Source organism: Lepidochelys kempii, chromosome 1, assembly GCF_965140265.1.
Source record: "Lepidochelys kempii isolate rLepKem1 chromosome 1, rLepKem1.hap2, whole genome shotgun sequence".
NCBI classification, from domain to species: Eukaryota; Metazoa; Chordata; order Testudines; family Cheloniidae; genus Lepidochelys; species Lepidochelys kempii.
The window spans coordinates 182,925,607-182,938,327 of NC_133256.1; the positions used below are offsets into that span (position 1 = coordinate 182,925,607).

General features: G+C 39.8%; 1 protein-coding gene across 6 annotated transcripts in view; it reads left to right on the forward strand.

Annotated features, from left to right (window-relative positions):
• CADM2 (cell adhesion molecule 2) overlaps nucleotides 1–12,721 on the forward strand; it is a 1,033,208-nt gene that overhangs the window by 946,392 nt on the left and 74,095 nt on the right. The gene's annotated exons all lie outside the window — the stretch shown is intronic.

Genomic DNA, 12,721 nt, shown 5'->3' on the forward strand with positions numbered 1-12,721 from the left:
TAATCAAGCTAAAGACACGGTTGTTACATATGGACAAATCAATCACCTCTTTCTGCCACCATCACTAAAGACTTGGTTTATCCTCAAGTTCAGCACATAATATCAGGGATGACAGAAATTCAAATTAGTGATGGAGTATCCTCCAATATGAACAATAAAATGAAAATGAGTTATGAGGCCTGAATTCAGTGTAATATCTTATTGACAGACAAATGTAAAGATCAACTCTTTATTAGGAACAAGAATTATGAACAGAATAAGGTAAAAACTTTCCACTACTCTGTGTAGTTGCAGACTGGGACTGCCCTGTCCTAGGTTTCTTGTTTCTGCCCCAGTAGGATGTGTGTCACTAGTAAGCAAGACTGAATGACTGAATGTCCAAAGACTGAATGTCCAAAAGGTATGGCATCTCTACACTTTTTGGAGGATTTACTGTACACCAAACTCAGGATCATAATCTCCAAACACACCTCTCCTCTCTGGAAAGGTGAAATAGAAGCTCCACTAGGTCAGTTAGTAAACAATTCCATTATATTTCACCAGAGGTCCCTAGTACAGCAATGCCTTGAAGGAACTTACAAATTATCATGGGTTTTTACTTAATATCACAAGATACCATATGATGCATTAGAGTCACTGTATCTATACATTAGATTCACCGAGACAAGTGGAGTTACTGTACAGCATGTATCTTATGACGATGCAAGGTAATGTGGAAGTTACATTGAGTCACTACGGGTCATGGACAGTTCCTTCCATCAGCAAACACAGTGCAAGTAGTAGAAGGAGCTAGTCCTGGTGATGTGAAGGCTTTCCTCCTGGGCCGTTAGCTTGAATTAACTTGAGCATTCCACTTTTTTCTATGCTGCTTTTGGGGTAGACCACACTTGACTCTAGAAAGAGCAAGCAAATCAATGTGTGAGCCACATCCTCTCGTTAACATTTCAGATGTGATACCTCAATTTTCCAACCTCCGACAGCGCCCCTCCCCTCCTTTTGCCATCATGGTTGACAATTTGACTGTCGTCCATGCTTCCTTCTCGTCCGGGCTTTTGCCAACCCCTGTCACACCTCTTGCAAATGTGGCCCATCTCTGTCCCCATTGCTAAAAATTTGGTTCACACTAGAACTGTCTGGGAAATGTTATTTCTCTCCTGCAACAAATTTAGATTTAAAAAAAAAAACACAAATCTGAATAGGGAGGAAAAAGTCAAAACTTCAAAATATTTCACAGGAGACAAAATTCCATTTGGGGAGAACGGAAACAATTTTTCTGCTTGCTCCCAGCTGCGTAACCTACCAGGAAGCCTCCATCTTATGGAGTCAGGTAGCACAGGGAGGCAGGTGTTCAGGAAGTCAGTTCTCTGACTTCCTGAGCAGCTGCTTCTCGGGAGCTGCTCTGGGAGCCAGGAGTGCCCAGGCTGGCAGAAAACTAGGGTGGCTGGCATGCCTTCTTGTCTGCCTGCCTGCCTGATTTCTAACAAAAGTTTTCTTAGAATTAACCATCCTCACAGAACATTTCTGTTCCCTTAGACAAGGATTCAGACAGAAAAGTATAAAGTATCTTCAGAAAATTTTCAGCTTGCTGAAGTTCACACATAATTATTTCTTGCTTTAGTACTTCTGTAACCTCTTCCTCTCCAGCCTTTCTGCTTCACTTCTCCTATCTCTAGTCCATCCAGCACACTGCAGTTAGCTATTTAGGGTATGTCTGCATAGCATTTTGGAGCCCATGGGAGTAAGCCTTCCAGTCCAGGTTGAGAGATTTGGGTTAGCGGGACTCACGCTAACTCTGTAAAAATAACTGTGTAAACAGCACTTTGAAGTTGCTCTAGTCCAAACCACAACTTCAAAGCACTGTCCACAGAGCTATTTTTAGAGTGCTAAGATGAGCATGTCAACCAGGACTGGGAGGCTCCCTGCCCACAGGCTTCAGAATGCTGCATAGACCTACCCCAATCCTGATATTGCTCTAACCGCATCATCCATTTCCTCAAAGCCTTTCGTCAGTCCCTGTCTCATTTCATATCATATTTAAACTGTTCACCCTCACCTATGAGTCTGCACAATTCTGCATTTGCCTGTATCTCAGCCCTTGCACGCACCCATTCTCTCTCTTTCATGCCTGGATCTCTGGTCATTTTACTCAGCCAGAGCAGTCACATTACTAAAGTGCACCAAGCATCTTCACTCTTCAAATTTGTCCTCAAAACTCACTCACGTTGGTTCACCTTCTGCTGCCAAGCTCTATTCCAGTGCCATCTATTCTTTCTCACATGCTCAACTTTATCTTTAAATAATTCAAAATTCTGAACTAACCAGAGACATACACAACCAAGCTGCATTATCTTTATTTGCTGTAACCTCCTTTTTTTGGTCTGTCATCCCCTGTTGTCATCTCTCATTGTATCGCATTTAATCTCCATTCTAAAATCCTTTTAGAAGGACCCTCTGCCTTTTCACACTTTTGTAAAAGCACTAAGAACACCTACAGTGCTCCAATGATTATTGGAACAATTTAAAATAAGGTTAAAAAGTGGGAGAATGCTTTAAGAAGAGGTAAAATTGCATTCTATAATTGGTCTTATCAAATGTGAAGTAGACCTACTGCTCTGCAAGTATTTTCACTCCAGCACTCTAATTAATCTCGTGCACTGCTTTTGAGCATCTTTTCTTTGCAAACGTCTCTCAGAGATAAACAGACAAAATATCCACTGCAAGAGAAAAAGAAGAGAAAGAGAGACACAGCAATATGGAGCAGCAGGTCTCGTTATAATGAAGTAACTGTACAATTGGTGTTCGCATCTCTCAGTGAGAGCTTCCAGACATTTGAGCTAGTTGGGCAAATTCTAAAACAGCCTACTAGTTATGGGAATAAAACATTTAATTTACAGACATGACCAGATGGAGGGAGCTGCACTGCCTTACCCTTTCATTGAACACATGCTTGGTCTTCTGAAAAAGAGAAGTAGAATTGAGAATTGGTATTATGGAGCTCCATAATTAAAAGTTTGAAACTGAGTTTTTATTATAAGCCCACCTTGGCCCTCTGCACCTATAAATCTCACACGAAGAAATATCCACCTCAAAAGATAGTTTATGTCTGGGGCTGAGGTGTGTATGTATGTATATATATATATATATATCCATCCAAATTTTAATTGAAGTGGACAAGATATTCTTCAGTTTTGTCTCCCTAAATTCAGAGGAATTCACCAACATTCAAAAAGTCTGTTTTGTTGCTACATGGTACCCTCCCAACCCCCCAAAAGTATTGATTATACTCTCAATTATTAAGATATTTAAAAATAATGGTTTGTCAACCCTGATAAGGTTTAAATAGGCTGGGCACTCAAGCTTTTATATGGGAAAAAAAAAAAAAGATTTGCTCTTGCAGACTAAAGGGGATCCTGGCTTGTTGGCCTTAGGAGAATCAGAAAAATAATGGAAGAAAAGATTCTGCCCTCTTATGTGCTGCTCCATTACAATCTCTTTGATTCCCTCCCTCCCCCAAATACATACACAGACTTCATAAAATCTACAGGAAGGGGTTTCTTCTTCTGCACAAACTCCAACATCTTCAGGAGAGGGTTTACATTCCTGCAGATCTTAAGAGGTGTGCAAGAGTGGGGGTCTACTCCTGAAGATACCAAGAAATGCATCCAAAAGGAGGATGTGGGTAGGGTTGCCACCCCTCACAGTTTCACCAAGAGTCTTCTGGAATCGGGCTCTATCTCCCGGAGGCTACTGAAGCCAAACCAGGAGATTTTAGGCTGCTAAAAGTCCAGTGGCATAGCGGGGCTCCCTGCGTGTCCTGGCCCTGCACCACTCACATAAGCGGCAGGCACATCCCTGCAACCTCTGGTGGGGGGAACCTTCATGCACTGCCCCAAGCGCAGACTCCACAGCTCCCATTGGCCAGGAACTGTGGCCAATGGGAGCTGTGGGGGCGGTGTCTGTGTGCGTGGGCAGTTCACAGAGAGCCCTGCTCCCCCCCTCTGTGCCACTGCCCGAGGTAAGTGCCACCTGGCTGGAGCCCGCACCCCTGCCCCAGCCCAGAGCCTGCACCCAAACTCCCTCCTAGAGCCCGCATCACTCACCCTGTCCTGCACCCAAACTCCCTCCTGGAGCTTACATCTCTCACTCCTCCCACCCCAACCCCCTGTCCCAGCCATGAGCTCCCTCCCCTACCTGAGCTCCCTCCCAGAGCCCGCACATTGCACGTCCTCCTGCAACCCAACCCCCTGCCTCAGCCTGGTGAGGATTGAGGGGAGGGAACAGCGATGGAGGGAGGGGGGATGGAGTGAGTGGGGTCAGAGCCTCTGAGAAGGGGTGGGGCAGGGGTGTGGCCTTGGGGAAGGGGTGGGACAGGGGTGGGGTAACGGTGTTTGGGTTTGTGCGATTAGACGGTTGGTAACGCTAGGTGTGGGGGACATTTCCCTAGCCCCATTAGGACTGTTATAAAAACGAAGGAAAGTTACATACACTTTCTTGTAAGTCACAGTAAATGTTGCAGGTGCATCTTAATGTTTTAAATGTTTATTACTTTTAAAGAACATCAATGTTCAAAAAAGCAATAAACTCAGGAAATCCAGGGCTGAGGTTGCACTTCCACAACAGTCTTTGTGTCATGTTTGCATTGTATAATATTGTTTCAGCACTTTGGCTAAGGAAATCTGCGTTTGGTTGGCTGTTTTTAAGTGTGACAAATTTGTTAAGACAGTTATGATGAAACTGTTGACTTAATTTTATGTGTGAACTGTCAAGCAGTTGGTGAACGGTCAGTTGCCAGTCTTTGACTATCAACATTTGCAAATTCTAAGATGTTACATACAAAGGAATGACACTATTACCCATTTCTATCTTAATATATGAGATAGTCATGCATTTATGTATGCAGAGCTAGAGTTTTGAAAAATAGTGTTAACACCATGATGTTAAAATGTATAATCTGTTAATTAAGAATTGATAGTTCTGCATTTGAACTTACAGTGTAATGCCTTAAAGAGGAGCAGAATGCATGCTGACTTTGCATAGGAAGTGGCTTTCTCCAGGTCCACAGGCACTGAACATATAAAGCTGGTAGTTTGGATGTGAATGTTGAAAGTGAATCTACAATGGTGTGTATCTGGAAATAAGTGTATTGCAACTACTGTGCAGATAGTTCAGTTCTTAATGTAGCATTTCAACCACTTTACTTGTACTTCTTGATGTCTTGTTAATAGCAAGTAATGCAATGCTGTGTGGTGGTGTTCTTTTTGTTCCAAGTATGAGTTTTCGTTTTTTGGGGTTTTTTTACTCTCTATTGAAGCAGAGTTCAGGTAATAGGGTAAAATTTTCCAAAGTATGTAGGTGTTTTTTTGAAAATTTTACTCATGGTTATTTTACTCTGACATGCTGTTGGGGTGCAACCTAAACTCTGAATTTTCTGTGTCTAATTTTTTTTTCTTAATCCTAGCATTTTTGAAATATAATGTAAACTAAAAACTTTGTGTCTGCAGCCTTAACTTCAATTTAATAAAGCTATTGTGTCAAAATTGGACTTCAAAATTACCTAGGTTAGTCAAATCATATACAATAATATACATGTTAAATGCCAGGTTAACTTTTATTATTTTGGAATGTATTTATATTGAGGATGACTTGAAATAAAAAACTGGTACAGCACCATGTAGTTAAAACGGATGAAAAAGTTAAAGCCTACCAATTGCTAATGATGTCCCATTTCCTACAAGGTCATTTATTATCTGTATAGAATAAAATCTATAAAGGGGTTATGATAATTACTCTGTAATCTTGTGCATTTTTAAGTAATTGGAGCATTGTCTTCTTTTATGAGCAATATACAAGTAAAATTTAGGATGCATTGCAGTCAGTAGAGTATAATGACGTTATTTCATTTTAATAGCTAAGATTTCAATTGATCGTAGCTTGGTGCTACATCAGCAGCATTTTGTTCTGCCAACTGGGGTTGCAAAGTACAGGAATGCCGGGCAGATCTTTGGTTCTAAGCAAGCAGAGCTACTATCATAACTCTATAGAGGTAATATATTATAATTTTGAATAAAGGGGAGTGAGCATAACTTCTGCAAAAATGGTAATGCATCTCTGACAGCTGTAAAAAAAAAAACCCAAAAAAACCCAGGTATGTGATCTAAGGTCCCTCTCATAGCTCTCCTCTGTTGTCATCTTGACTCATAAAGGAAAGGGGCAATAAGAGTGAAATACACACATTTTGTGGCAATCCATTACTATTTCTTCTATTGGTAATAATGAAGGCTAGTTGTAGTTATTTGGCTTTTTAGTGCTAGTATTACTAACTGTTAGGAAGTTTTTGTCAAGTCTAGCTTCGTCAAATATACAGCCATCTTTTGTATATGATGTAAAGCCAAAACTATCATCTTAAACTTCTTCATTTGGTTTTCTCTGGATGTAATAAATATAAGGAGAACTGATCAACAATGTATACTGTAATGTTTCATGTGATACTTCTTAAAAACAAAAAAGCCAGAATTTTGTCACAGCCTGCTTTGAATATTTTGAGAGAGCTTTTATTTACATTTATTTATATTATAGACTTTTATTTTACTTTGTGTGTGTGTGTGTTGCTGGCCTTTTGGGGGGGTTCCTACTTTACTAGTGGTAATTCCCATTACTTCATAAAGTTGATTATAACTCTTCATAATTAATAATTCATTATTACTCTTCAGATAGAATTTGAGATCTTAAAACTTAGGACAGTTTTAGTATAGAACATGGCAGAAGGCATCCAAAACCATAATGTGAAACTTAGAGAGCAGAAAACAATTTATTTTTGAAAATAAGAGTACTACATTTATGCAGTACTATTAACTTTTTGGATCAATGTCAATTTAAAACCTACTGTATTATTATAAGTGAAGCTGATACCGATGCCTATGATCAAGGTTGTTGAACTCTTTCTGTTATAATCCTGTATTTTCAGTTGCTTAGAATTTTGCAAACTTTAATTTGGGCTAGTTGTTTCATACTTGCTCTGTGTTTCAGACTATTGTTTTGGTTCTTAAGTTTCAGCAAAAATGGCTTAGCTGTTTCCAAGAACAGATTTGGGAAAAATATGTAATTATGGCTATGTTTCAAAAAAATATCCAACCATTTTTTGAAGAGCAGTAGCAGCTCCATCATTTGGGACAGGAACTTGAAATTTGGCAGAAAGATCATGCTGGTGTCAGAGAAGTATCTTTTGTTCTCCATTTGAAAATTGACTCAGATTTGGTGAAGTTTTAACTCTGAAAATTTCCATTTACACACACTTAGTATAATTTCTTCGAGATGTCCTGCTAAAATCTATGAATATTCCATCTGAACTAAGCATGCTCCCAGTCCCACTAAGTTTTCATGTCCACTGTGCATGCTCCAGGCGTCTCCAAATGGGACACAGCAACAGTATGGGAGGAGTACTGGGCTGAAAGCCTGGAGAACATCATGAGTCTCAGCTTTAGAGCTTGATGGTACTGATAATTCTGCCTGCTTCACAGCCCTTAGTATTGAGCAGGACATTTTACCTCCACGTTACAGATGGGGTAACTAAGATGTTGCACGAGGTATCTTCAAGCAGTAAAGGAAACAGAATGCTGTTTCTAGGCACTGAGCGCAGGTATTGTTTTTAAACAATTTAATCTATTTGAAATCCAATTGCAGGTTGGCAGATCATTCTCGCAAAGAGCTGGATTGTAAAATTCGAATCCCACCCAAGGAAGGGGCTGCTGCTGCAGGAACAAGGCAGTAAACAGACTGTGGCTCGGAGGATACAATTACACTATGAACTAGGGGTGCGACTCCCAGCTCACATGTACATACTCACACTAGCTCGCTTCTGAGCTAGGATGCTAAAAATCCTTGTGTCCCTGCAGTAGCATGGGCAGTGGCAGCTCAGGCTCACCGTGCTGAATCTGTACCCACGGGGTTCTGGGGGGGGTTGTACTTAGCACAGCTAGCTGAGGAAGCTGCTGCCTGTGCCACCCCAGATACACTGGTGGGCTAGCTCAGCGGAGAGCTACCACGAGTACGTGTACAGGGGGGGCTGGGAATCACACACTGAGCTCATAGTGCAGACCTAGTCAGAGTCGCACTTTGGTTCTTGCTTTCTCTTTGCTCCAGGATGGGGAAGGCTCTACCCACGGCCAGCTGACGCTGTTCTCCCCTCACTCAGGCTTTGATTATGTGGGTAGCCCGAGCATGGCAACCAGGGGACTTTTTACACGGCCTTACTCCCCAGTGCAGGCTCACAGAGGTGTTCATGATTGAACCAATAACCAGGTTCCTCACAGCTATGAAGAGAACATGACCTCCTACCATGGAAAGAATTCTAACTTGAAATTGTAATATCTTTCTCCAGATTTTCATACATGAACACTTGGACTCATCAGCAACATGTGTTTCAACTTCCTTTCTATTACAGTCACTTTCTTAATTGCCGTATCCTACCACAGACTTTCTGAACCAGTGCCTCTTCTACAGTGTTGTGTGTTACACAAAGACACAGTGGTACTTCCAACTGCCCTGACTCTGTCCCAGAGATGCACGCCAACTTTCACAGGTTGCAGGAGTGCCTTCTCCTCCTCCTTTCAAATCTTTCATATGGAAAGGAGAAGAGATGGCACAAGCACAGTGAGAGTAGTGTAGTGAAGGTATATATCAGATGAACAGCTCATAGCAGAAAATTAGGTTGCAAAGGAGAAATGTATTGCCCATATGGTTGAGAGCATGAAGCAGCTAAAGATAATATTGGATGTGTATAAAAGTGCTTTTTGGAGGCATACATGTCCAAAAGTCTAGCTCCGAAAACCATTTCAAAAGATCTATGGCTACCTCCTGGGCACAAAGAAGCTTCAGTCACTCCTGAGACAATCTGCAAGGTAGGTATATAGACTAGTCTTCATACCTTTACCAAGCATAACAAGATAAATCTGGTGGTCTTGGGAGATGCATCAGTTCCGAGAAGGATGCTCAAAGCTATTGTAGGCCAGTAGTGATTTGTCTTCTCTTAAGAGGTATCAGTGGAGGATTCATTTCTATTTTTTCTTTACTTTCCCTGTGCTGACAACCTTCGCTGCTGTTTACTTGCCAGATATATTCAAAAAGAAATTGGTTTTACCTACTATTTTCTTTTCTACCAGACATTCCATCTGACAACCCAATCCACTTTTTCTCATTTTGGGTGGAGCGAGGAAGAAATAGGATGGGAGTGGAGTGGGGGAAGAAAGGGTCTGCAAGGAAAATCCTACTAGGAAATAGACTAGTTTCTTCAGCTCTTTGCTGTGGCCCAGATTAATGATTGACACTACCCAAAAGAGCCAAGATTACAGAGTAATTATCATAATCCCTTTATAGTTTTTATTTAGAGTGTGAATTCATTATTTCATTTACTATGTTGTGTGTGAGAATATATATAGTGTACAAACAGCAAAATGACTGACCAAGTATTATTATTTTATCACATACAATTTATTAATACATAATAAAAGCATCCTGCATTGGTTAATAACTAAATCTCAGTGTTTTCATATCATGGGCTGCAAAGAACCGTAGGAGACGCATTAAAGAGCTGCTTGTGGCTTGCGAGTCTGAGTCTATCACTGATGTGGATTATTGTTCTGGTGGGCCTCCCTGTCCCCCTTTTGTGGCTTCTGTTTCTTTGTTTCTAGTTAGGCTTTCTGGCGCTTTCATTGTATTATTCTGGGGAGCCATTGTAAGGGGTAGGCATTTGAGAGTTGATCTGCTGCCTGACTGCCAGTTCTGTACTGCTTTCATTTCTGATCAGCAGGAACCACAACCTCTTTGTGGAGGGTTGCCTGATATGTTATTTTGTATGAAAGAAATTAGCAGTTAAGACTGAATTTCTCTTCCAGCTTGTGTTGCAGTATTTTGTGGTCAAACCACAGTATTGAAATGCTTTACTGGTTAAAAATATCTAAGAACTATCTGCCTACTAGTGTGCTGTTTCTGTTTAATAAAGTTGTGGCCTTTGTTTTCAGTTCCAATACATCTGTACCATATTTTAGCTTGCAATATACAACAGTATATTGCATGTGACCTGCATGATAAAAGGAACATGAGGTTTTCATTTAAGCTGCAATTTTTAATGCATTTTAATTTGCACAAATGAAATTATTTAGAACAGAAAAAAAACACATCTTGAAAATTTGACTATTAAAAAGATAGATGTTTTTTATCTGGTGGCATGTTGGATTTTTTGTGAGAATTAAGTATGTTCATCTAATAGTGTCAACTATTAAGCAACCAAATGCACTATACTTCAGCTTGCAAAATTGCCCAAAAATGTTTTGCCAAAAATTGCCAAAATGTCAGCAAAACATACTGTGTATCACTTTCTGCTGAAGCACTTTGGTTTAGGCTCAGCACCATCCAGTTTTACTTTAAAAATTCTTTACCATCTTTTTTCATTAACTTTACAATTATTGTAGTAAATCTCAAATTGTGTAAACTACTCCCATGTCTCGTCCTGAATTTCTTGGAGAGAATGAAAGCAACATCAAGGAGAGAAGAGATCAGCACTCCACTTTAGTTTGAACTTGTGTCTCGGTAAGAGAGAAAATAATATAAAAGAATCACTCCCATCTAGGGTTGCCAAGGATTGGCCTGGATTCTCCCGGAATTGGCATTGATCTGTTGGTGACTATTGAAAGCAATCCAGGTGATTTTAATAGGATATTTTAAGAAAATGACATTACATCATGTTGGGGGAAAAAAATAATCCCGGAATAGCTTCAGTCAGAGCTGGCAATCTTACTCCCATCTCTTCCCTTCCTTGTCTCTTTCATCCTCCAGCTATGAAACCGAATGAGCTTTTTGGAATTTTCTTCACAGAAAAAGCCATGTGCAGTTGTTCTGAAAAAGTGTGCCAAGTTGGTTCAAGGCTGGTTTGGTGTCTGATTTGTATCAGATACCAGTTTTTCTTACATGAAGATCTCTAAAGGTCGTCTGCTACAGACTCTCTTTGACATTTTAACTTTAATGTAGTTTGGGGACACTTTAAAGACTGTGTCACTTGTCCTGTGTGCTGACAAAATAATAATGAAAATCACAAATTTGATATGATCAGACAACAACAAATGGCACAGAATACTATACTAAGAAGTATAGTATACTAGGCTTGGGGATGAGTCCTGGTAACCATACTCGGGCAATTAGTTTAGCCACTTTTGTGGTACCAATTTTCTTTTAGTTAAATGGGCACTTGAGGTATAAACACATTTGCATTTTGGAAGATAACTGTCTTACTTTCTATTATGCTCAAAAGAGAGGATGCTTTTGTGGGTGAGGCACCAGACTGGGACTCAGGAGATTTGGACTCCATCCCCAGCTCAACCACAGAGTTCTTGTGTGATGTTAGGCAGGTCACTTAAACCTGTGCTTCAGTTCCCCATCTGTAAATGGGGATGATACTACTCCCTTTTTCCCAAGCTTTGTCTTGTTTACTTTACTTAAATGTCAGTTTTTCAGGGCCGGGATTGTCCCGTATCATGTGTTTCTCCAGTGCCTGCCACAGTAGAGTTCTGATCACAATTGCAGTCTTTAGACAATACTGTATGTAATTCAAATAATAAATGCTGTGTGTTTACAAATAAAGCGACCTCAACATATGAATCAATGGAACATGTTTGAAATTACTATATAATACCATACTTAGAATCATGTAATACCTTAAAACTGAAGCCTTGGTTTGCAATAAATAAATATAGGAAGAATGCAGTCAATGGCTTATTGTGTAAGTTTTACCTAATTTAATCCTGTCAAGTTTATACAAAATGTGATGCGCTCTAATAAGCTTCAGTGACAAAGTGCAGTGTATTTTTTTAATAAGTACTTCAATTAGAAAATGAAGAAAAGGGCACTTCAGTTTTATTCAAGATAGTGAACTGACTTAGAGATGTAACATATTGACAGTGGAAAACAGTTCAAACCCCCCCCCCCAAAAAAAAACCCTACTCTGGAAATATTTAAGGTGGCTTTTAAAAAAATTCAACCTCAGAGCACACGTTTGTAGTCATCTAAGTTAACTACGGTAAGACTCTCTTGCCACAAGGAAACAATTAATCAAAGGTTAATCCATCTGTTCAATACAAGTTTGGGTTTGGCATTGGCAGTTGCATTTTATGCTGATATTAATCACTGATAATGTCAAACTTTAACAAAACTCTTCAATCTAGATTATTATTAAAAATATTCTAAATACAAAATTAGACTGATTTTCTTGAAATGCATAATAGTTTGCAGCAATTAGTATATTAGGGATGATTTTAAGATGTCAAATTCTTAATCGTGTGTTTCTGGCATCTCCCAAAATGTAAAACACAATTTTAAAAATTAAAATATTTCCATACAGCATTTTAGTTCATCTGCTTCTCTAGTAATAAAATTTCTGAATTAATAATCTATCCCACAGAAAAACTAAAGACCCATACCCAATGATATCATAAAATTCTACATAAATCATAAATTCTACCTAAATCATCCTTTAATCTCTGGCCTTTCCACATATGGACTCTGAGCCCCTGGCAAAATGCTTGCAAAAAATGACAGACTTTGCAGTGTGCCTGTAATGTTAACAGATGTGAGCTCTTTTGGATAAAGAGAGACGCGTGTTCCAGAACCAAGGGACCCCTGCTGCCAACAGCTCTCTTGTTTGCATCTAGGAAGCTCCTGCTGCAGTTCCTCT